At 41.5% G+C, this 25,981-nt stretch overlaps 1 protein-coding gene across 11 annotated transcripts in view; it reads left to right on the top strand.

Annotated features, from left to right (window-relative positions):
* Positions 1–25,981, top strand: part of TENM1 (teneurin transmembrane protein 1) — a 393,076-nt gene that overhangs the window by 96,063 nt on the left and 271,032 nt on the right. The gene's annotated exons all lie outside the window — the stretch shown is intronic.

Below are 25,981 nucleotides of genomic sequence, written 5' to 3'. Positions count from 1 at the left end.
CACCTACTTGAGTCGCACTCTCCTGCAGCCAGAGATCCTGGCCAATAATTCCCCAGTCTGAGAACTATGCAGGGAGAAAGGTGCCTGGGCCCTGACTCCCTGGTTCAAGACTTACAGGGTCATTCAGGATGATAGACTTGCATGTTGGACCTTTGGCTATCAATGCCAAGATGAATCTGTCATGATTTTTCAGTTTCTGTTAAGCCTTTGTCTTTGTTGAGAAGATACTCCCTTGAGAATAAAGAAGATGCTGCTTCTAACACACATCTCTATATATTATTTGGTTGTGAAAGGGTCTCAGTATTAATAGGTACCATCTCCTGCCCTCTCCCTAGCTTCAATCATGTACACAGAATACATGTCTTGAACTAGGGGAACGTATTCATTTCACGATGTGATGTCTGCAACCCTCCAATTGAAACCTTGCTTTCAGGTGCACAATCAGATAAAAAAACAAGACCTCTTGGTTCTAGAAGTGGATAGAGAAGATGTGGCAGGATGGCTCAAATCATTGCAAGGCCCCCCTAATCTAATGCACACACAGTTTGAGGGTGAAACTAGTATAGACTGAATTATATCTAATGACACTTTCCAATTGGGTGCTGTAGTGGATTTCATTTTTGTAAGCTGGTTGTAGTGGAGGAGAACAAAGAAGAAATGGGACTTGGTAAAACTGTAAGCAAATTACAAATTTAGTTGGCACTTTCTTTTACTGGTTTAATTATTTCCCTGTAACAATGCAAAATAAACTTTACAGATCTGGGTTATGAAAGAAATGAAGGTTAAAATGGAATTGCAAACCTTTATTTTCAAGATCATAATATAGAACCTAATCAAATAAAACAGAGAGACTTGCTTGTGATCTTGTTTTCCCAATGAAACTCTAATTTGACTAATTTATGAACTGATACATTGATCTAGCATTAATGAATGAATTAGTAGCTGAATAAATTGGGGTAGGCTATAGTATATAATGAATTCTGATAGCATTATCAATTATATACTAGTAGCATGCTATCTTGATGAAATTAATTTTATAATCTGTCTTTTTGTATTAAAGGATTAATGAATGGGTGAATTATTGAGTTACTGGACTTATTAATTGACATATTATAACAAAAGAATAACACATTAGTGTGCATTTAATGAATTACTAAATTGAACAGTGATTAAGTGGCAATATGTTAAAACAACTTGGGCCATGCAATTCAGTAATCAAGCTAATGAATTACAATGTTTGGGGGAGTAACTGTAATTAAAAAGGAGGTCAATTTGTTCAGAGAGAGGGAGAGCATAGATACAGGGCCAACATATGAGAGGGGAAATGAGTATACTTCACTAGGGTTGTGGAGGGCCCAACTCAACTAATTTTCTAGATCCATTTCAGTCAGGGTTTAGGCCCAGTTCTAGCATAGGAATTGCACTGGGACAGAGAAAATGTGTCCCTGTTAATTCTTCTAGAACCCTCAGCCGCTTTAGAAACCATTGACCATGGTATCCTTTTGTAGCGTCCGTCCAAGTTAGGGGTGAATGGCACCACTTTGTGGTGGTTCCAGTCTTAATTGGATGGTTGTCTCAAAAGGGTGGTGCTTGTGAGTGTTATTCAGTTCCATGGAGCCTTCAATGTGGAGTTCCTCGGGATTCAATTTTATCCCCTATGTTGTTTAACATCTACATGAAACCACTGAGTGGGGTCATCGGGAATTTTGGAGTACGTTGTCAGCAATATGCTGATGACACACAGCTCTACTTCTCTTCTACATCTGCAGGAGAGGTAATGGATGTGCTGGACTGTTGTCTTGCCTTGGTAATGGACGGGATGAGAGCCAACACACTGAAGCTCAATCCAGATAAGATTGAGGCACTGATAGTGGATGGTTCCCTAGACTGGATGGTTGGAAGGTTGCCTGCTCTTGATGGTAGGTACCTAGCTTGGGGGTACTACTGGATCCTTTCCTGTTGTGTTGCTGTCGCTTGAGGCTCAGGTGGCCTCAGTGGTGCAGAGTGCCTTCCATTGCCTTCAGCTGGTGGCCTGGCTGCACTCTGGACAATAATAGTCTAGCTTCTGTTGTCTATGTTCTAGTAACCTCTAGCTTAGATCACTGCAACATGTTATATGTAGGGTTGCCTCTGAAGGCAGGTTAGAAACTTCAGCTGGTGCTGAATTCAGCAGCCAGGTTGCTCAGGCAAGATTGCTTGAGCATATTATACTGATCCTGGTCTGACAGCACTGGCTGCTAATGAGTTTCCGAGCCCAATTCAAAGTGCTGGTTTTGACCTTTAAAGCCTTAAATGGCTCAGGACCACAATACCTCAAGAAATGCCTCTCTCTATGTAAACCTATCCAGACCCTGGGATCATCATTGTAGCCCTTGTTCATATGCCTCCTCTATGAGAAGTCTGGAGGGTGGCAATAGGCCTTTCCTTCTGTGGCTCCCCATTTGTGGAATGCTCTCCCCTGGGAGGCTCACCTGACACCTTCATTATACATCTTTAGGTGCCAGGTGAGAATGTTCCTCTTCCGCCAAGCTGATTAACATCATACATCCTTTTAAACATGTTTGTGGAAGAGGGCTAATTTGTTTTGTTCTTGTTTTTATTATGCGTTTTATGTTTTTATCTTTTTATGCTGCCCGGAAGAAGGGCAGTATACAAATTTAATAAATAATCAGATACTTAACCAAAACCCAGGATGCAATCTCATTGCCACCATAAAAAGCATTGAGGCTACATTTAGATCATGATGGAGGGTGGTTATACAGATGTGTTTTTCTGCATATGGATATTTATATGGGTTTCTAGATTTTCTGATATTTCATAAAGCCAATCAGAAGCAATGGCAGAGCATAATAAAACAGTACGTTCACTGCTCAAACTGCTGTTTATTTGCCATTGCTTATATGAGAAGCACTGTACAGAGAATTTTGCAGTTCCAACCTGATTGAGCTTTTCCCACATTGTATCTTGTATCAAGCCACCACTTATATCTGAGCTGCTTGTGTAATGTTGTGGGGTTGTTGGTTTTTTTTAAAAAGGCTGACCAATTATTTGCAAAAATATGTATATTGTACATATAAGGCATATAAAAGAATCATACTCCATGCTGTTCTGTGATTCTGCAGCATCATTCATTAAGTATACTAACACATAAGCATTTTTATACTATTATATGACTGTTGTATCATCTGCTTATGTGCTGGTCACTTTAGGAAACCTCATCACCATGATGAACGGAAACGAAAAGAGAGCAGCCCATCTTCCTTGCGCCAAAATAAAGCCTTAGCAGCAAAACTAAGAGAGAGAGAAACAGCTTTTCAAGTGCCTTTCTGCAGTCCCCCCCCCAAGTGCACAAGTTTGTTATGTTAGACGAAATAGGACTTAGGTCATGCAAAACTGCACACAATGTAATGCACATAATATACAATATTTGACCATAATTTTTTGTGGACTTGAGGAGAGAGTAAAATCTCACTTCTTTTCGAGATAAAGGAGCAAGACTGACTCTACAATTCTATGATTCTGTGAATGAAATGAGGGGGTGGGGGATGCAGATAAACTCAATATTGATATTTCCCATGTCTGCTTTGCTCCTATGTAGTCGGGTTCTTCTTACATTTTTCCTAATAGTCTGTGCAGGCTCACAGATGGGACCCATGAGCTCGTTTCGCTACCCTGGTTTGTAGGCAGTGCCTGACAAACTGTGGCTTGACAAACCACCATATCTCCCTCAGAGGGCTTGGAGAAGATGCAAGGGGAGGATGTAGGTAGACATATGGCTTGTTCTTAGTCTCAAAGAAATCCCATGACTGAGGTTATGGTGTCTGAATTGCACCTGTCACTTCTCTGATAATTATTTCAGAGTATGTGAGTTGAAGAACCACCAAGCATGCGGGTTTGCAAATATAGCAAGAAGGGGAAAGTCACTAGAATTAGTGAAAAATGGTTGCTGGGTTGAGTGAAACACTCCAATCAGCCTCATATTTTGGCCAGCTCACTGTGTAGGTGACTTATTTTTCTGTGTGTGTGTGTGGGGGGACTTATTATAATTGCATTGTATATGTAATGAGGCAAAGGTTTGTGTTGTGTGTGTGTGTGTGTGTGTGTGTGTGTGTGTGTGTTTATTTGTGAGAACTCCAGCAGCTTACAGGGCACATTATACTTTGGTTGTATTTACTGTGGTAGGACACCTGTTGAAGTTTCCCTTTCAGTTCCCCCACCCATTCATTTATAGCCTAATCAAGCTGTTCAGCATTTGAGGGTAAGAAACTACCACCAGTACTTATGCCATGGACTCGTACCCTAGACAAGTGGACAGAATCAATAAACTAAATGTATAATAATTTTGATATTATTGTAATCCTTATTGTAATTCAGTTATATTTGGGAAGGCCTGAGAAGCATTATTAAGAAAGTCCTTTATTTCAAAAAGAAGAGGGGGGAAAGGTTATGGGTCAATGTAGGAACAGAACAAGGGAATGAGTCTAGAAAATAGAAGATATGTTCCTCAAGGATGCCATTTAGATGACTGGAGATCACCAGAATAAATTGCATCTGAAAGATACAGACCACGCAGTGAGGGGGATCATGGGATCATTAGCTTTTATGGAGAGAGCGGGAAAGAGAGAGCCCTCACTGGTGAATAATAAAGACTTTTAAAAGCACCGGGAGAAATGGAACAAATATTCATGAATTTTATGGAGAGAATATAAACGAGGAATTCAGGAATAAGTAGATTTTCACACTTTCTGATTAATCTTGATATACCCAAAATAACCCAACATAATGAACTGGACATTCCAATAAAGTGCAATGAAATACAGCTACATATGACTTCATTGCAAAGTATTTTTCTGCCTCACTCTCTTTATCATTTTAAAATTAAACTCTTTTGGTATAGGGAGATTTATAAATCTTTGACAGAAGTAAGAATAATATTAATCTGTAAAGTGGAAGATGATCCAGCATAATTTGACTCCTATAAACCCTCTGTTGCTACTAAACAATGATCATAAACTAGCAACAGAAATTATATGTGGGGTCATAGAGAAATATTTTCATAGAGCTAGCAGGCTTTATCTACAAAAGAAAAGTTTATTATAAGAGTTGAAGTGCAATTAACAAGTTCAGTTGCGCAGTACAGGTGACTCTCAACCCGTGCTGGCGTTAAGTTCCAGGAATAGCACATAGAGCCAAAACCATGTATCATCAAAACACATTGGGTTCAATGCCAAAGTCTTTTTCCCTGGACAGAGCCTGCCCTCTTTCCACCCCACTTTTTATATATTTTTTCCAAGCATGTAAAGCTGAATGTGCACAACTTAAATGCACATATGTTGTGAGTTACCTGTAGTTATTACTTGTTTGTTTTCAGATGCCTCTATGGCATTTGATATTATAGAATGGCTTTTTTTGCTTAATGTTTCATAGACTTTTAGATTTATTCCTATGGAACCTGGATTGGCTTCATTGTCAGTATTTCCCTGATACAATGCAAAATGGGTTACATAAAGATCTAATCATGTTCTTAATAGCAGCTGTACTTGTGGAAGTTGCTCAGCATTAGAGGTACCACAAACATCTTACTCTGTGGGTTGGTGAAGTAGAATCTGGGGATTAGCTACGCCAGAGAAATAGAGCACAACGGACTGCCTAGAGGAGCTCATCTTTCTCCAATATTTGTACCCCTTTGTTATTTACATTAATAAACAAGATGATTTTTACGTCCTCTGATTTTTCAAAGACCCTTGCGGTTAGATGTGATTCCTAAGCATTTCTGGTCACTGGTTTGATAACAACATAACCTATGTCTGCTTTATTTTACCTTTATTAGACATTCTCTCTGCCTTGTGAGAGTTTACAATATTGGATATCAGTACAGTGGTACCTCGGGATAAGTACTTAATTCGTTCCAGAGGTCCGTTCTTAACCTGAAGCACCACTTTAGCTAATAGGGCCTCCTGCTGCCGCCGCGCTGCCAGAGCACGATTTCTGTTCTCATCCTGAAGCAAACCTGAAGCACTATTTCTGGGTTGGCAGAGTCTGTAACCTGCCTAAAGCGTATGTAACCTGAGGTACCACTGTACTGAAAATAATAATATATACAGGATTTTTTTGGGGGGGCAGCCCCAAATCTCACACTAGGAAGCCAGTGCAATGATCAGATCCTTACCCTGCCCAAAGCCAAACGCCTGAACTGCCGTAATCAATAATGTTATGGCCTTGTTTTTACCCACCTGGAGTCTCATGTCGGCTTATTTCTCTGCTTTGGCTTCTGCCTCTCATTGTTCCTGGGTCTGCAGTATAAAGCTGTAGACTGGACTGAAAAAGAGCTACAAAACTTTTTAACGTGGGGATAAAAACAGGTAACTGATCTGACTCAGTTGTATAAACATAATTACAGCCTTTTGGTGGAAGGAGTCAAAAAAGATTTTGTTAAATGCAATAATTTAAAGCTTTCATTATTTTTCAAGAATCTCTGCAATTAGCATGTCATCCTACCTAGATGTTCTGTTTTATTTGTTGTACTTAGTTTGCCAGAATCAGGAAAAAAAAAACCTGAGAACCTGACGAAGGATAATTAAGAGTTTTATATTTGCAGAAAAGGACTGAGAGTTAGCTTTTGCACACCTTAAAAGAAATTTGGAGGGGTAGGAGGATTGTCAGCGTTGAATTCATGGATGCATTGTATGTGAACTGAATCACTAATAATAATCAGATGGCTTTGTTTAACTCTTAGTACATCTTAGAGCAGGTTGTCATCCAAAGCTTTCCCAGCAGTTGATAGGAAAGAGAGAAGCGTGTTGACAGTGAGAAAACCTATACTTTTGGGCATCTTTGAGAATTACAGCATAGTTGTTACAGTACAAGTTTTGTCAAGTAGGCTACTTCTTCAGGGGTTGCACAAAGTTTGATATACCCTCTTTGGTATACATGGAGATAGAAAGGCAAACATTAGGGCCAGAAGGACATTGTAAAATTCAAGAGACAGTCCATGATACCTGTAGCAGTAGAGGAAAACCCTAGTAAGTTCTAATTCAACTACACTGGAGTTTCATATTGGGCTTTTTTTTTTTTATGAAATAAACATGAGTTTATTTGTTTAGGCCTGAGCAGCACAGACAGCTGGGGTGGCGGATGGGGATTAGAGAAGAGCCTGGGATTCGTCTCTAGATCATTTTTGTTCCAAGACAGAAAATAATCTCCCACTTATCACTCATGAGCTTCCAAAATTTGTATTTAAGTCTGACTAGAGGTAACAACTGGCGCCATATCTTGTTTTCCATTTGCATCCTGTAAAAAACCCCTCCATGTTATCCTGTTTTTCTCCTGTAATGTCTCCTCTATTTATGTGAGTATGGAGGAGAATACTCACTGTGTGTACTCTGACCTACAACCAGGAAGCAAAAACAGACAAGGTAATTTGTAGAACTTTTACTCAGGAACAACAGACAACACACATACAGTAAACATCCAGGCATGGGCTATGCAAAAAGTTTAACCCAGCCTTCTCCAAGCTTGTGCCCTCCAGATGTTTGGACTACAGTTTGTATTGCACATGGCTAACCTCGTAGAGGCTGTAGTACAAAACTACTAGAGGGCACAAGGTTGGCAAAGTGGGCTCCAACCAGTTCTAATTTAGAAAGCAAAGGAAGGAGGAGAGCTGTTATTGCAGCCCTGCTCTTAAAGAGACAAGTCATACATGCTACATGGACCCTGTGTGTGCTTTTGCAGTAATTTCTGAACAATCCTCTACTGTTTGTGATAACTAGACCTGAGAGAAACCCATGCCAGTTCCTAATTTGTGAGCAGTTCCTTTAAATCTCCTCTTCTCTGTTGTTTGTATAGCTTTTGTTTACCTGAGGGAGTATAATGCCAATACTGTGTCAGTCTTGCAAGGAAAAACAAACAAACAAAAATGAATTCCCAGCAGCCCGAAGCTATATGGTTATTGGCAGGCATGGCCTATTGTAATCCATGGTTTTGGCAAATATAGAAAATTAGCTCTTGGCAAGTCTGGCTTTTGCAATTGTTTATTGGCAGGACAAACTGAGTTTGTTGTTCTGTTTTTTAAGGAAACATACTAAATTTGTTTCCTGTGGAATAGGTTGTTCATTCGGCATCTTGTTTTAAAGTCTTCTACTTTTATGTTACATGCCTTTAAGTGCATGTGTGTGTGTGTGTGTGTGTGTGCGCGCGTGCTTGATTTTCTGATGTGTTCTATTTTTCTAAAGTGTTTTTTATTTCATTTTTTAAAGAAAAAATAGTGAATGAGCAGTAGTTTGTTGTTTTTTGTTTTGTTTTGTTTTGTTTTAAAAAAAACATTCTTAGGTTAAAAACTGCAGATATGGGTCACTGATCCAGAAATGCTGCTCTTGATGCCAATGACAGCTTTGTAGTGGACTATGTAATTTTTACTGGCACTCAGGTATGAGGGAGAGAGCATAAAGCCCACTCTGCACAAGCTGTGAACTCAGTCCAGGTTGGCCCCTCTGTGCAACTGTTATTTAACACACATACACAAATATACATTTACATAACGGGTAGATTTCTCCTCTGTTGCATTGTCCTACTTAGCTGTTGGCAGTCCCTGGGAGCTTGTGACCAAGAATTGTAAACAGGAGTGTTTGTGAGGGATTGGTGGAAGAGACTGAAGAGAGTGAGTTTGTGTCTTTTGGATTAAGGTTGGTTGCTAGTCTAATGTGTTTGGAGGTTTGCTTGTGAGTGTGGCTGTGTGCATCAGTTAGAGAAGCCAAAAATGGTTGTTGCCTGTAGAGACCTGGATTGATTGTGGCACATAGCCCTCTCAGATCAACTTATGCAGAGAAGGAGGGTTGTGAGGGGTGTGTCAAAAAGAGATAGGTTTGAGGTTTGGTTTCTATTCTTCCCTTTAATAAACCAGGGGCAGCATAATCTATGCCCCCCAGTCTATGTGAAGAGGCCATATTAGGGCTCATTGAAAGTGAGGTAATGTATAAAACACAGGATCCTTGTGATAAGATGAATCTCTGAAGGCACAAGAGTAGAGTGCTCATAAAATTACATTAGTGGATACTTTCCTTGCTTCTGTACTGTGCTTTGCTATGGATAAGCTTGTGACTGAAATAATTTTGTGTCGTCGTTTTTGTTGTTTGTAATGTTTAACGAATATAATAAAAATGTTTTTTAAAGTTTAATCATTCCTTTCCCGGATATTAAAGTCACTTCCAGAACTATAGTGGAATATAACATGGGTTTGGCACTCATTTTCTGGAAGCAAATAACATCAGATGAGCACTATATTCCACTGCAGTTCCAGAAATGACTTTTACACCATGTGAAAGTTCAAGTATAATGTGGAAGTTAACAGTTAAGGAAGTGTCATGAAAATGGAGTAAACTGGCAAGCGAATGAAGCCTTGCCTTGAAGACCAAGTTTCACATATGAAACTAGATCTATATTACCTCTCTGGGACTTATTCCTGTTTTGAGGATCTGAGTGTCCAGATTAAAATGTTCAGCAATACAGAGTTTCTTCTGGGTCAATTCATATTGTTGTTTAAAAACAAGTTGAAAGGAATGCTTTCTGACAGGACATGTGTTTGACTCTGTGCCATGGCCATATTTATTAATTCTTAGAAAGGGAGGCATATAGGAATAGATTATGGTTAGACAAATGCTTATGGTTTCTCTAAGGGTAGTAAATTATCTTGGAGCCTGGAGTGGAAGCCAGCTATATATTAAGTCTTTGCAGAATCTTAATCTTTTCAGGTGGGAGTGGGATTCTTTGGTGGAAGAAATGGATGTTGAACTTGCATAGAAGAAAAAATATGACATTTTTCATTTTCAGGTTACAAGAACCTTGTAATCTTGCATTTTTTTTACCCCTTTCCACTTTGACATCCTTTAAAGAATAACATTAGATTTCTAGTTGGATTGAGTCAGTGTTGAAAGTTTAATAAATACCCTTGAGGCTGAGCTGATTCTAAATGTCCATAATGAACTTTCAAATATTACTTGAAGAAATCACCCTCTGAAAAGTGTTGTTCCAAGGTCAGAACTTGAAGTGGTTGCTTAAGCCAGTGCTGTATCTCTGTGTAGGGGTGAAGGACAAAGGCAAATGTAACTAATTCACACTTCTCAAATTAAGATGTGAACTGAAACACAGTCATCCTTTGAAATCCACACTTCTCTGTATTTTGTAATCCAGTTCTCCAGCCATGTAATGTGTACAAAATGGAAGGTTCTGGTGGCAATAGCCTTTTTTTCAGTCACTCTTATCAGTCTGATCTAAACTGCTTTGCATTCCAGGGGGAAAATAGATAAAGGCAATACGTACTGAGGTGAAGAAAAATCGACAGGAACTGCAATATGTAGTTCGACTTAACAATGCAGCACCATTGTCTAATAGAAACAGAAAAATGTATATTTTGTCTCTACTTCATCTAAATTATTTGGGCAGAGGATGCATCATGCTAATATTAGGGCTGGGCAATATCTGGGTTTCAGCATTGTGATTTGAGTGTTTAGACCTTTTAACCTCCCCCTTAAATATATTCGGGACGCGGGTGGCGCTGTGGGTTAAACCACAGAGCCTAGGACTTGCCGATCAGAAGGTCGGTGATTCGAATCCCCACGACGGGGTGAGCTCCCGTTGCTCGGTCCCTGCTCCTGCCAACCTAACAGTTCTAAAGCACATCAAAGTGCAAGTAGATAAATAGGTACCGCTCTGGCGGGAAGGTAGACGGCGTTTCCGTGCGCTGCTCTGGTTTGCCAGAAGCGGCTTAGTCATGCTGGCCACATGACCCGGAAGCTGTACGCCGGCTCCCTCGGCCAATAAAGCGAGATGAGCGCCACAACCCCAGAGTCGGCCACGACTGTACCTAACGGTCAGGGGTCCCTTTACCTTTACCTAAATATATTCAGACATGACACAAATTTTGGTTTGGTTTTTGGCAGAATTTAGGCCACAACTTTATTGATTACAGAAAGTGAGTGGTTGCATAGGCTCTGGTTCAACTAGCTCCCTGTCATGCAGGTGGCACTGACCCAGGGCACCAGCATAGGTCAACCAAGGGTGAACACCTGGATAAGTGGAAAGCTGGGAACGGGCTATCTCCGCCACCCAAATGTCCCCCTGGACCCAGGCATGGGCATAACCCTTCTCAGGGTTGGCCAAACCACTGAGTCCCTGGATTCCTTTAACGGAATACCCTTCTCATAGGGATGGCAAGAGCGTTCCCCCATCCCTATCACCTGAACCAGAGCCTATTTGCAACCTTACAAGTTGTGATGATTTGCTATGCGGTAGGCGAAACCCAAATGGCAACAGCCAATCAGCTAAGTGGGGGAAATTCCTGCTGTGCCCCTGTCCCAACGACAGATGACACACGGCGGCATAGCAGGCAAGCGCAAAGCCCTAAAAGTAGGGAGAGGTGGGCAGGTTTTCTAATGCACTGGCCCAAAGAGGAAACTCAGGGTCAAGTACATGCGCATATATAGGTCCCTCGATCCATTTGGCTAGCGTCCCATTGGCCTGATTAAACCCAGCATCAAGGTACCTACCAATAGATTGTTGTGGCTATCCAATCGTACCCATCCATAACACAGGGTTTGGTTGTCAGGTCGCACTGCAACACGTTCCCTCTTTGAGGGAGGACACAATATATCACCAGCCAAACATTGTGATATGTTGATATAGCATGATGTCTGAAATAAGGATAGAGCTATGTGGCACTGGCTGATTTTGCAGTTTTCCCCATGATTCCCCCCCCCCGTGATTTTTGCATTGCACACACATCATGATTCACAATATATTGCCAGGTCAAAAACTATGAAATTGAGATTGAAACAAGAGCAGGATTTTGACTCACTTGTAGAGAAACACCCTCCCCCACTATGGACAATATGATTTGATATAAAAATTGGAGTACGGATGAATATGCAGTTGTAGATGCTTAAAATAAGACTCCATGGAGGGCATAGGGGAAGTCTTGAAATTCAGAGAATTGCCTCATATAGACATGTTTTTACTAGTTTGTGTTTATTTGTACTTTATATTTGTAAAACCAATAAAAATGATTCTTAAAAAATATTATGAAATCAATAACATGATATGAACTTCAAACCGATTTTAGACGATATATCGCCCAGCCCTAAAACACACCATGATTTGCGACATATTGCCAGGTCAAAAATTATGAAACTGATATCACGATATGGACTTCAAACTGCTTTTGGGCAATATATCGATATATATTGCTATATCACTCAACCCTAGTTAAGATACCATGAAATTATCAGTTATTTTTGCAGTCTAATTTTCAAAAGTATGTATTGCTTTGTATATTTTCTAGTATGGAGGGCACAGCAAAAGAGGCTTGAATGCAAACTTGAGTTTCTTCAGCCAAGTTTCCTATATATGGCATCAGATTTTAGGGCACATAAAGGCATGGCTGCAAAGAAACATCCGGGACCTGAAAACATGTCTTCGGCATTTGTTTGTTGTATTTAGGTAAAGGTAAAGGGACCCCTGACCATTAGGTCCAGTCGTGACCGACTCTGGGGTTGTGGCGCTCATCTTGCTTTACTGGCCGAGGGAGCTGGCGTACAGCTTCCAGGTCATGTGGCCAGCATGACTAAGCCGCTTCTGGCGAACCAGAGCAGCGCACGGAAACCGTTTACCTTCCCGCCAGAGCGGTACCTATTTATCTACTTGCACTTTTGATGTGCTTTCGAACTGCTAGGTTGGCAAGAGCAGGGACCAAGCAACGGGAGCTCACCCCGTCGCAGGAATTCAAACCGCCGACCTTCTGATTGGCAAATCCTAGGCTCTGTGGTTTAAGCCACAGTGCCACCTGCGTCCCTTTGTTGTATTTAGCCCCTTTTAAATATAAACCAAATACAAGCCCTGCTGGGATTGATTCAGCTCCAGAGCTCCCTATCTGAGCTACAGAGGATAGCTGATTCCTGCGAAGATCAGGACTTTGGAGTAGACTGTAGCCGATACAAGCAAGGGTTGAAGTCACTGCTGATTGGAAGTGATTTCAAGCCACAGTGCAAATGAAGGGGGGGAAAGGTCATCTGACATCATGGTGACTTCAGGTGATTGACAGGTGGGAGATCTCACCGGCCAGATCCTGTTCCCTACCTCTGTAGGGCAATGAAACAAGCAAGCCTGCTCACCTTTTGTTTCTTACAGATTCTGCCTCCTTCACTTTCTTGCTGCTGTTTCCCCCTCCTCCTTTCTCTCCTCTTCCTCCTCCCTCCTTTCTGTTGAAGCCCTGAGGGGGCAGATATCTGAAAAACAAACTGAGAAGGGTCTGCAGCCATACAGATGCAACAGATGGTAACCACTTGAACTGGCATTGTCAGTATATGTGGCAGCCGAGCATTCTCCTCGCTTCGGCAGGCAGAAACGTTCCAGAAAATCTTCATCCATTTTTTTTTTTAAAGCATCTCCAGCACAGGAGGCTTAATCTTATAAAAGTTGAAGGCCAACCTGACAAGCCTTACGAGGCCATCCTGGTTTAAAATTCTTTCAGCAACCTTCACCCTGTTCCAAATGAGTCTCTCCAATAATCCTAATCTTATGAGCCGATGGGCTAGGAGCCAAGCTGTACATTTTGGTTTAGAAAGCTATCTCTGAGTATGTCAATGATCTCAGAAAATCTATAACATGCCATTACTTAACCAAAAAGTGCACAGACATTTTGACACGTCTAAGTGCTTTGGGAAGAGATGTCAAGAGCTGGAGGTAGGAGCCTGGAGTTATGTAAAGGGAGAGTGGCAAAGAGCTAACTTAGTACACAATGTCCAGGCTGTAGAAGGAAGAAAAGTAGTGTGTGTGTGCGGGGAGATATCATTGTAGGCTTCCATACTTCTCTCTGTGTGTTTGTGTGTTCTGTCAGTAGTCTAAAGACAAAACAGCATTAGATGCTCTTATGAAACCTGTAATTAAAAAACACACAAATGCTTGTATTTCCATCTGTAAATGTCCCTCTTACTTGAGTAAGATGTTAAGATATTACTTGTAATAGTAAGTAAGATGTTACTTGTGATATATGCTGCATTTTCTGTTGTTATTGTTGGTTTCTGAAGGAAGAGAGATAGAAAATGTCAAGGTGAGATTTTAAGTGGTTAGAGAAAGAGAGAGAGAGACTAAGCCTACCATCCTAATTTATGGGAGCTAGCCCTAATTCAATATTTAATTCAATATATTTAAAAGCCTTTATGCACAGCTTAATTTAAAACACACACACACACCCTCCAAGCAGTGTGTGACATAAAACAATGTGAAACAGTAGTATAAAAGCATATAAAAACAGGAATCCAGGGAATTCAGTTCATACACATAAAACAGGATCCAATCTTATGAGTCAGGAAAAGCCTGAGCTGAAAGGCAGTACATTTACAAGACTCCTGAAGCAACTGACAGTTGCTGCTTCATGTATGGCAGAGGGAATGGCATTCTATGGTATGAGGCAAGTGTGTATGACAGGCTTACCACCCTGTCATAATTTGTAGACTGAGAAATTTCCCCAGATGTTGTAGTGATCTTGCACATTTGAATGTGGGCAGGTGGTCTTTCAGACAGGATTTACTTCTGAGTAGACATGGCTAGGAACAGTGGCCCAGCCATTAGGTGGGGATGAGGCTTCCATCTCAGGTAGTGGAAGCCTCTGAGGTAGCACCCCCATGCGTGTCCCACCTGCCCTGCCACCTCCGGCAGTGGTAGAGAAGTGGCGACAGCATTGGTGCCCATTTTGGCCAATAACTCACCACGATTTCACCTGAAATGGTCACTAATGCCGGCCCCACTTCCCTGCCAGTGCAGGAGCCAATGGTAGGTGGTGAAACGGGGTGTGCCGCCCCTGCCTGGTAATGCAAAATCATGATTCTTTACAGACTTAAATTCTAGTTCAGGGTTGCCATATTTTGAAGAGCAAAAAAAAGAGGACACATTTGCCAACTTCTGCTTTTAACTACGAATCGCTATGACGAATCTCATTTTACATGCCCATTGGAAAAGATGATGTGTCCTGGAAAAATAGGTTATATGGCAACCCTAAGAAGTCCTTGGCTGAAGTGTAAAACGCCACATAAAGTTATTGGATATGTGAACAGTTGGGCCCTCATCACCTATGTGACCCATTGGTGGGGGGGGGCAGGATTCAGAAAGGTTTAAAGAGAATCTAACCCAATCTTCTGCTCAGTGTAGGAGGAATACATATCTCAGACAAAGTACAATTCACATCCAGGCACATTCGCACCCATAGGATTGTTTCATGATGGAACCTTCATATCGTGACCAGTCCAATGTTTCCTGTGGGCTTAATCCAATTAAAGAGTGTTCAGTTTCACACAGTGCAGGAAGCTATAGCCAACAGCTGTACACATTTGCGCTTCACATGTTTAGATATCTACCTAAAATATCTTTCTAGTAAGGTAAAGGGGTAAAGGGCCCCCTGACCATTAGGTCCAGTCACAGACGACTCTGGGGTTGCGGTGCTTATGTTGCTTTACTGGCCAAGGGAGCCGGCGTACAGTTTCCGGGTCATGTGGCCAGCATGACTAAGCCGCTTCTGGAGAAACAGAGCAGTGCATGGAAATGCCATTTGCCTTGCTGCCGGAGCGGTCCCTATTTATCTACTTGCACTTTGACGTGCTTTTGAATTGCTAGGTTGGCAGGAGCTGGGACCGAGCAACGGGAGCTCACCCCATCGCGGGGATTCGAACCACCAACCTTCTGATTGGCAAGCCCTAGGCTCTGTGGTTTAGGCCACAGCGCCAAATCATGCAGTGTGAGAGGTGGCCCACAGATCACCTGATAGAAGAAATATTGAAGAGTGTTTGCTTATTGCGTGCTGAGGTCCCCCAAAACACCCCTACCCCAATAACTCACACATCACTCATAAATTTTTGTTTAAGGTTTTTGGCATAATTTTAGCCACAACTTTATTAAACATACAAATTGTGAGTGGTTGCCTAGGCATTGGTTATGACTCTCTGTCCCCCCCTCCTTGGGGGACAGCATTAACTCCCGGATTCCAGCGAAAGCCAGTGTGGAGGAACAAGATCAGGGATAACTGGAGCTGCGGCACAGACCCTCAGCTTCTCCCCGCATGCTCCCAGGGGCTTACGCGGCCCAAACCCAATTCCAGGGGTTTGGACGAAAGGATGGTAAGCCCCTGAATTCCTTTAACGGAATTCCCGTGCAGCAGCAGCATTGGAGGGGCAGGCACAGCCAATCCATACCCCTCCACCAACCAATTTAAACCAATGCCTAACCACCAACCTTACAAGTTGTGACGATTTGCTACGCAGTAGGCAAAAACCAAATGGCACACACTAATCAGCCAAATGGAAAAATTCCTACCAGGCCCCCGCACCAAGGCGGACGACCCCATGACAGGCATAGCAAGGTCAAAGCACAAGCCCAAAAGGGAGGGAGGGAGGGTGATCCGGTGCCCACAGCGAAAGAGAAAGCAGCTTGCTGTGAACCTTCTTTAAATAACCTCTGTTCCCACCCCCAAATTGGCAACATCAAATTTACCTCAGCAACACCAACCACCAATCCAAGCGAGCCCCTTCAATCTATCCTGCCTGGCAACTATGGGGTGCTTTGCCTGGCCCCATCCGCAACACATGCTCTCCTTTAGTGAGAACACGCTTTCTTCAGCTCCCTGAGCATTGACTCCCCCCCCCCCAGCTGCAAGTATGTTATGTTGAAAGGAAAATAAGAACAGTAATAATAATAATAAAAATCAACCTTCGCCCCTTGCTAAACTTCTAAATCAATTCATGCTGCTATGAACCTTTGCAACTGAGAAAATTTCCTAGTCAAGTCACACTGGTATGTAGGGATTTGCACCTCAAACCTAAACCAAAATTAATTCCAAGGTGAATTTAATTCCTTTGCTATTGTGCCATTTTTCGTCTGGGATCCAAAAGAAAGTACATCTAGTTCTGTCTACCTGAGTGGGTGTTTGGTCTTATGTTTCTTGAACAGCAGCCTCCCCCCCCCCACCATGACCATATCACAAGCCACTTTTGAAACTAAGGGAACATTCAAAAGTAGCTTGCAATGGATATGGGTGGAGGAGAAAGTAGGTTCATGTTTCAGTGCAAAACTACCTAATTCACATTTCCTGAAATAATACACAGACTGAAATGCAGATATCCTAAGAAATTCACCCTTCTCTTAATTTTGATGTAGTTCTTCAACACCCCCCCCCACAAATTTGTGCAAAAACGCCCCTAAATACCCCTTGTGTCTTTGCTTTTTCTTTTTTCCTTTTTTAAAAATTCCTGTTTCTGAGTGGTTTTGTTCTCTGTCAAGCTCAGCCTTTGATGGTGTTCCTGAGCCACTCTATAAAATGAAGTTCTGAGTTCCCCATTCACTCCTATGCAGAATTTAAAAGCAGCTGTAATGTTGCCCCCTTTCGACACATGCAGGTAAACATTTCAGGTATGTGAGTTCCTCCACAGTGAATTAAGCCTGAATATTTGTGGATGGGGGGACGACTTTTATGGGGGAAGTATAAAGGATTCACTTCCCTCCACAATCTATATTAGGGAAATACATTTTTATAGGCAAACCAAAGCTCAAAAATCCACTTTGGTGTCAAGGGAAAGGGGGGAGCGGCAGGTTTGTCTCCTGCTATTTCTTACCTTAAAATAATTTAGACAAGTATAGGTATCCTTGTTCTTCACTTATTAAAGTGTTATCAGCTTCACTCTGGCTGATTAGCTTGGCAAGTGCTAATTGATGTGAAAATGCAATGAACTGAACTTGAGACTGGGAAAACGAGAAATTGAGTGAAATCAAAATAGGTAAACTTGTCTGTTCTTAGCAGTCAGTTCTGTTTGGATTTCATTTTAAGGTAGCTTGAGGCACTTTCCTCTCTTTTTGTACAAAGCAATGAATAATAAAATAATAAGGAGCTCTCATGATATTGAAGTTCCGAGTCTCCTTCCTCAACAGATGAGGACATGATTTGGAGGAAGACTCAAGAGAGTACTTGTCCTCAGAGCCAACCTGTCATGAGCAGGTCAGCAATAAATCACACGGTGTCAATGTTAACTCTTTATTGAAAGAAACAAGGCTGGCTCACTAGGCCAGGCCTAGTGGAGCACAGCAACTTATCCAGTAGATCTTTCTCCTATGAGGCAGTTGTGGGGATTGAAGGTCCTCACTTTCCAACAGTTCCCTAAGTCTCCTCTTCCCTTGGATCCTCCCCAAGCAATTTAAGGCTCTGTCTTTGCTCCTCCCTCCTCACACCTCTTCTAGTTCTATGAGACTGGGAGGGGGAGCTGGTCATGACAGGAAAGGGAGACCCCCATTACTTCTTCAGTAGCCTACCTCATCTCTGCCTTCTGGACACCTCCTCTTCTGCCTCTGATTCTGGACTGTGCTCTGCCACAGCTTCTTCCTGCTCACTTTACCTCTTCAGCTTCTGACACTTCCTCCCTGCAGTCTGCTCCCTCTTCTCCCTCTGACCACTGATTGTCATCCTACCACCAGTCTCCTGGCTCTGAGTCTTCTTCCCTTTGGGGTTCCTTTGGGGGGCTTCCCAGCTGGTGCCTCCCACCATTCCTCTGCATTCAGCCAGTCCATGACATTGCCACAGTAGTCCCTGCTGAAACAGAAGTTCTGGCACAGGAAAAGGTCATTTTGCTAGTACCTCTACAGCTTGGTGAGGTCACATCGCTACTCTCAACCTCTTATGACACCAGTCTAGAAGGTCCAGCAGAGCTACCATTTTTTTCCTGTTTGCGGATCATTTGGTGTTGAACAGTGCTATTTTTCTAGGAAGAGAGGTGGGGAACTCATTTTTTTTGTTCTCTTGGAATAAGGTTACCAGACGTCTCCATCTATTTAGTAGGAAGTTGAAAAGTGTCCCCGGATTCAATGAAAAAAATCTGCTAACCTTATTTTAGAATGGCAATGGCGCCCACCTGAGAGGTGCTGTGTTATGTACTGATGTTCTCACCCTGGGCCAGCAGGGGGATACTGTAGATAGTTATGCAAATGAAGGATCGAAAGTGACGTTCAGTGATTGGATAGTTTGTATGCAAATGAAGGATTGAAAAGTGACGTTCTGTGATTGGATAGTTTTAGAAAGTTGCAACAGTTACAATTGTTCTGGAGCTCTATATAAGCAGGCTGACTGAGCTCCTCAGTTCAGTTCTGTTCCAGCTTACAAATAAAGAGCTGCTTTGGAAGAATCGCTGTGTTGTCTAATATGTTCGCCCACAACATAACATGCCGGAACTGAGTTCCAGTGAGTTCTGGCTAAAAAAAAGCCCTGGTGTTGAAACAGGCAAGGCCCCTTCAACTAAAGATACTCCTCTCACTCAGGAAAAAACTAACCATTCAGACTGACCTGCAGCTCTGATTAAGACTAGTCTGCCTTACCTCTTGCAACATTCAAAACTTGCTTTATCTGATGCTCCATGTTGAGTTGTCCATTCTGAATCCTTATCTTGCCTTGCGCCATGGAACTTGTCTTACTGTGTGACCTGTTCTAGCTTGCCTTGCTTGACCCCACTTTACTTCATCTTATTATGTTTGTGGGAACCTGAACTCTTCTCATGAACTTCCTACTTTCTACTGGGTCAAAACAGGCCCAGTGAATGTCCTGGGAGAACCTAATACTGCAGCCTCAACCTCAAGCTGCATAGGTGTAATACGGTAGGGACTCACATCACACAACTGATTCATTTGGATGTTTTGCAATACTTTCTTTTTTTCTCACTATTGATAGGGATTGAGGACCAATGCTGAGGGCACTGAAAGAACAGAGGTTAAGCTGTTTCTCAAGGCCTTTGTGAACACTGTGTATGGGTTAATTTTTAACAGTTGATTATGGCCCTTTTATATTTGTTTAAAAATATTAAAGTCAGAGAAGAAATCAGTATTGGTAGAAACATGCTAGGTTACAATTATAATCATATGCAAAATAGACTGATTAATATACAAATCTTTCAGCCTTCTTAGCATTTGAATTGTTTGTGAACATTCTATGCTATCTCGTTCACTTGATCGATCAGTGGGGAAGTCTTCACAAATACAACACAATGCAATATGCATTGTTAGATTTGAGCATGGTGTATTCAAAACCATCTGTCCCTAAGATTTTAATAAATAATGATACAATACAGTAATTGGAACAAATGGTGGAGATATTCCACATTCTATGTGCTTCAATAGAGGCAACATATAGTTAGATCATTGCAGATAATAGTCACAATTTTTAGCGCACCTGAATGAGGCAGTTTGTTGAAATGCTGTAAGGGTTTTACTAGGAAGATCTTAGACTACTGACTCTTCCAGATGGAGAACCTCAGATAACAAGATACGCTTTCTCTTTTTATAGAATTCCTAGTAATGCAAATTCTGTAAATTGTAATGATCAGTCATTTACTGGTATGTTAATTTCTTAATGCATTCAATTTATCCTCAGCAGGTTTTTCTCTAATTATAAGGTTGAGAAGCCTGATTGTATTTTCACAGATGAATTGTAGAAAATTACATTACATGGCTTCTTTCAGTAATACCCAAGACATAGATAAATATAAGCAAACAACTACTGATAAGAAGTCAGTCTCATTTTGATAGCATCCATTTTGATAAACAAAAAATGTTGTTTCTGCTTTCCCATATGTTTTGGAAGTCTTTTTAGAGAAAGGAAAGGTATTTCCAGAGAGCACTATATTGAACCATTAGTTCTTTAAGATCAACCACCACAATTTATTTGATAATTTGTTGTTAACACAGCACAACATCAGATGTGATAGGGGGGTATATTCTTATGGATCTGTTGATTATTTAGAATTGTTAAGAATTATTATACTTTTCATTCATTTGTTACATTGTGAGTAATTTTGTGCACAATCTTGTGGCGAAAGTGGTACACAAATATTTATTTAGGTCACCCAACCTTCACTATAAGGTTTCAAGGAAGGTTACAACAATAGAATATAATTTAAAAATAAATAAATAAAACACATAAAAACCATCCCAAATGGAACAGATTATGATTATTAGATATATTTATATCCTGTCTTTCTCACAAGTTGGGATTCAAGGCAACTTACAATATCATCATCACATATTTATTTATACTCCACCTTTTACACTGATACAGCATCTAAAAAGAACATTATAAAACAGAAAGCAATGAAACCAAGTGAGTTAAAAACAATAATTAAAATAGAGCTGAACACATTTAGAACCAGCATTAAAGTACAGTTTGCCCTGACAGATAGTAAGCATTATGACAACCTTTAGAAGACATCTGAAGGCAGCCCTGTATGGGGAAGTTTTTAATGTTTGATGTTTTAGTATGTTTCTGTATATGTTGGAAGCTGCCAAGAGTGGCTGGGGCGACCCAGTCAGATGGGTGGGGAAATCATCGTCGTTGTCATCATTTATACCTTAGTTTTCAAAGGCCTGTTGGGACAGGAAGGTCTTAGCCTGCTGGCAGAAGGATAACAAGGAGGGAGCCAGTCTGACCTCTCTTGGGAGAGAATTGTGTCACCATCAATCGTGCTTCTGATGTTGATGGGAAGGTGCTCACCTGAGGATCTTAGCACCCAGGCAGGTACAAATTTAGCAAAAGAGATGTGCCCCACAAAACAATAAAGTGTTGATTAATGTGGCATCATTCTGTTAGGTATAGGACATAGCTCAGTGGTAGAGTATCTGCTTTGCAGGCAGAAGATCCCAGGTTCAGTCCCTGGTATCTCCAGGTGGGGCCGGGACTGAACCCTGCCTGAAATCCTGGACAGGTGCTGCCAGACAGTGTAGACAATACTGAGCTAGATGGACCATCCAGTCTAACACGGTATAAAGCAGCTTCCTATATCCCTATATAGGTAGGACCAACATGTACATATTCAGTGAGGTCATGCTTTGAGGTTTGTTTTGTTTTTCCCCACCCTGAGGGATGGGGGAGGTGAGGTTGCTTGCTGATCAAAGTGAATGCTGAAGAGTTCTTTAAACATTTAAAGTGAATTAGAGGCAACGTATGTAAGGCTTTTTCCCCTTCAAAGACTAACATTTTGTTAACAGATCTGATTAGCGAGTTCCCTTTTAAAAAATTTAGTTCCTTGTGATATTTCCAAAAAGGCAACCTTGTAATCTATTTTGTATAAAATCCTAACATTTAGCAGAACAGCAGTGACTGCTGGTTTATTTATGACCATTCAGAGCTTTTTTGCTTGCTTAGGAGTGTATCAAAATTTCCTTTTACCAAGTCTGAGGCCCCATCCAGACTATACATTTAAAGCTATATTGTACCACTTTAAACAGCTATGGCTTCCCCCAAAGAATCCTGAAATCCATAGTTGGTTAAGGGTGCTGTGAGTTGTTAGGAGACTCCCTATTCCCCTCCTAGAGCCACGATTCCCAGAGTTCCCTGAGAAGAAGGATTGGTTGTTAAACACCTCTGGAAATCCAAAATTAGAATTAGATTCTCAACAGCAGAAGCTAAGCCCATCATGCAGTAAGGAACACTGGTAAGGAACCAGTATTCTTTAAGACATTATTGGACTCCAACTCTTACAAGCCCTCACCAGCATGGCCAATGGGAGTCCAAAAAAAGATTTTGAGAGATACAGGTCTCTGATTCCTGGTATAGACAGTAGTCATAGATCTGTCAGCTGTACTGGCTCCCAGTTGTTTTCCAGGATCAATTAAAGGTGCTTACTTTGCTGTTTGAAGCACCAAACAGCCTAGCACCAGAACTCTGGGAATTGCAGCTCTGTGAAGGGAATAGTAGCTTCCTAACAAAGTACAGTTCCTAGGATTCTTTTGGAGAAGACATGCCTGTTTAAGGGATATGATGCTGCTTTAAATGTATAGTGTCGTTGGGGTCAGACCAGTGTTGTCTTCTCTGGAGTGTCTGGCCTTCTGTGATTGAAGGTAGTCATTTTCCCCATCACCTACTGATACCTGATCATTTTAAACTGAAGAGTCAAGAAACTGGGAGCAAAGGAAACTGCCTTGTGCTAGATCAGACTATTCGTCCTTGCAGTTCACTTGTTTATTGGCCTTCTGGGGTCTCAGGCCTTTCCAGTCATCTGCTTCAAAATCCATTTTTCACTAGAGATGCTAGGAATTTTCCCAGGCCTTTAAAACTTTTTAAAATAATTTTTTTTCCAAAAAAAGACTTTTAGATTGGTTTGGGAGTTTGAGATTATTTTTATTATCTACTGCTCAGTTTCCCCCTATTTTTATGTCCTTTATTTTTAAACAATATGTAAATATGGTTCCTAATGAACATCCTAGTGTGGGTGCCATTTCTCCACACTGGTTTGCCAGTATGTGCATCCCCATTCACATTCCACAGCAACTTGAGCACTCTTCAAGGCTTACTCATGTGTTCAAAGCAGGTGCAGGAAAATGCTTTCCCTCCCCCACCCTAAATATCACATCACCATTCTAATGCCACCCTATGATTTCATATTGAGCACAGTTGTCTGAAAGGGATTGGGGCACCCAATTCCATGTGGTTCCCAGTTGTCTGATGTTTCTAGTTATGCTCTACAAATGTCTACATATGAAATATGGGTGGTATCCAACTCCCTTGTCCTGTCAGTGCAGGGATTTATGCTTGTGCAATGGGACTTTCACCCTCTCTTCCCCCCCTCCCCCCATGCATGCCCTGCACCCTCCTCAGTTCTGTTTTGGAGGGTTGCAGGGGATTTAAAGAGGGCACAGAGAGAGAAGAGGGAGGAAAGACCCATTCTGCACACTGAAATTTTTGCACTGTTGGGACAGCTACTTAGCACTACACTGGATGGAAGCCTATGTACTTCCACTTGCCAGGCAGGTGATACGGTTTGTGCCTTCAACTAAACATGGTGGTCTTAAGCAAGTAGCTCTCACATTTTCAACGCTACTGTACTACATTTAGGTACATTGAATTCTTAGTCTTCAGCCTTGTAGTTTATTAACGTTTTTCAGAGCTTTGTATGGATTAGAAGAAATCTCTGTTAATCTCTTGTGCCACATCAATTGTGGTGATGGGAAAACAGATTTGTTTAGACTTCTTGATTGAATGGAGTAATATTGCTAACAAACAAATATGCATATCTCAATATAATTTTATGGCAGCTTCAGAGGAATTTCAGGGCATAAAATGTCTTTCATTTTTAATGCACAATAAATTTTTGAACAGGAAAGAAGAAGAGTAAATAATATAGTTCCTTTACGCAAATACTACATTATCTAGATAAATAGAAGCTATAAAGGAAAAAAAAAGAGAAACAGTAAATGCAGTGGCACTGATAAATGCAGATCAATCACAATATGGGGGGGGGTGGAGAGAAAGAGATAACAGTTCAATATAAATATAATCTTTCCAATTGGGGTAGTTGCTTTGTACGTTTGCTGAAATTCATATAATAATCACAATGTTTTGTATTTTCTTACTGTGTTCCACAAACAACTTTTATTGCAAATTTGTTAGCTAAGATTGCGAAGAATCTTTTATTCACAGAGATATATATATATAAATAAATAAATAAAGGTAAAGAAGAGAATTGATGTTTGGTCAAAGCTACCAAAAGCACATAATTGCAGGAATTGTTTGAGATACAAATGAAAACTTGTATCCACAAATCAGTGTCATCTTTCCCTAAAAGCAGGGAAGGGCAACCATTTTTTTCCCACCGTGGGGGTGGTAATCTGTTGGGAGCTGCTAACCAGGTGTTGATGGGACTGAAACTAGTGATGGGTGGTGCCAAGTATGGAAAAGGCCATAGCTCAGTGGTGGGGAATGTGCTTTGCATGCAGAAGGTCCCATGCTCAATCCCTGAGTTCTGCAGGTGGGACTGGGAGGGTCTCCTGTCTGAAACCCTGGAGAGCTGCTGCCAGTTGGTGCAGACAGTACTGAAGTAGATGGACCAATGATCTGACTTAAGGTATATTCCTTTGTTCCAAAAGGACTTCTCTCTATAACTCCATTTTCCCAACTTCCTTCCTGTCTTCCTCTTCTTGCCCTGAGAACTGCTGGGCAGGGAACAGCTCATTCTTGCCAGAGATCTGAACTGATAGCTTGCAAAACACTTTTGAAAATAGGGTGATGGTCTGTTGGCCACATGAAATTAGACCAAGGGCTGAATGTGATCTGTGGAAAAGAATGAGGCTGAAATTCTGAGCTTCTTGTGACTTTGTATAAATATATAATAGCTGGGCTGCTGGATCAGACCAATTAGCCTCAACCCCGACACCATGTTTCCTACAGAAGCCAATCAGATGCCTGTGGGAAGCTCACAAAACGAGGACACCTGTCTTTCCTACAGTGCTTGTTCCCAGCAACAGGCATTTTGGTGGCATACTGCTTTTCCAATTAAAGGCTCCACTTAGCTATGATAGCTGGTTGCTATTAATAGTTCTTTTCCATTAATTTGTCATCTCCCCCTTTAAAGCAGTAGAAGCCATTGGCTATCACCTTGTTTCATAGCAGTGGCTTCCGCAGCTCAGTTATGCATTGTGAGAAAGTGCCGTGCTTCATTTTGCCTCTCTCAAATCCACTGCAAATGATTGTGTTGTGCCTCACAAAAGCGGCGGGTGAAGTTGAAATGGTGTCAGCCTCCAGTGATGCTCAAGAAAGGGCTTTAGCTCACTGGCAGAGTATCTGCTTTGCGTGCAGAAGGTCCCAGGTTCAGTCCCCCAGAATCTCTAGGTAGCAGTAGCAGAGAGAATTCTGATAGAAATCCTGGAAAGCTGTCATCCATTAAGGTAGACAGTACTAGATGAATCAATGGTTCTATATGGTGTAAGGCAGCTTCCTAGGTTCTTAATGCAAGTGGAGACTCGCTGGATCAGGCTGAAGGGGTACCTAATTCATCTTCCTTTCCCCCTACAGTGGCCAGCCAAGTGCAAGACACAAAGTGCAAGCTCCCTGTTCCACAGTTACTCTCCAACAGCTCGTATTCAGAGGCATGTTGCCTTTGGTTCCATAAAACAATTATCTACATTTCCATATTAGTTT

This window comes from Podarcis filfolensis (assembly GCF_964270895.1).
Source record: "Podarcis filfolensis genome assembly, chromosome: Z".
Taxonomy (NCBI): domain Eukaryota; kingdom Metazoa; phylum Chordata; class Lepidosauria; order Squamata; family Lacertidae; genus Podarcis; species Podarcis filfolensis.
This window is presented reverse-complemented; position numbering and strand designations above follow the sequence as displayed.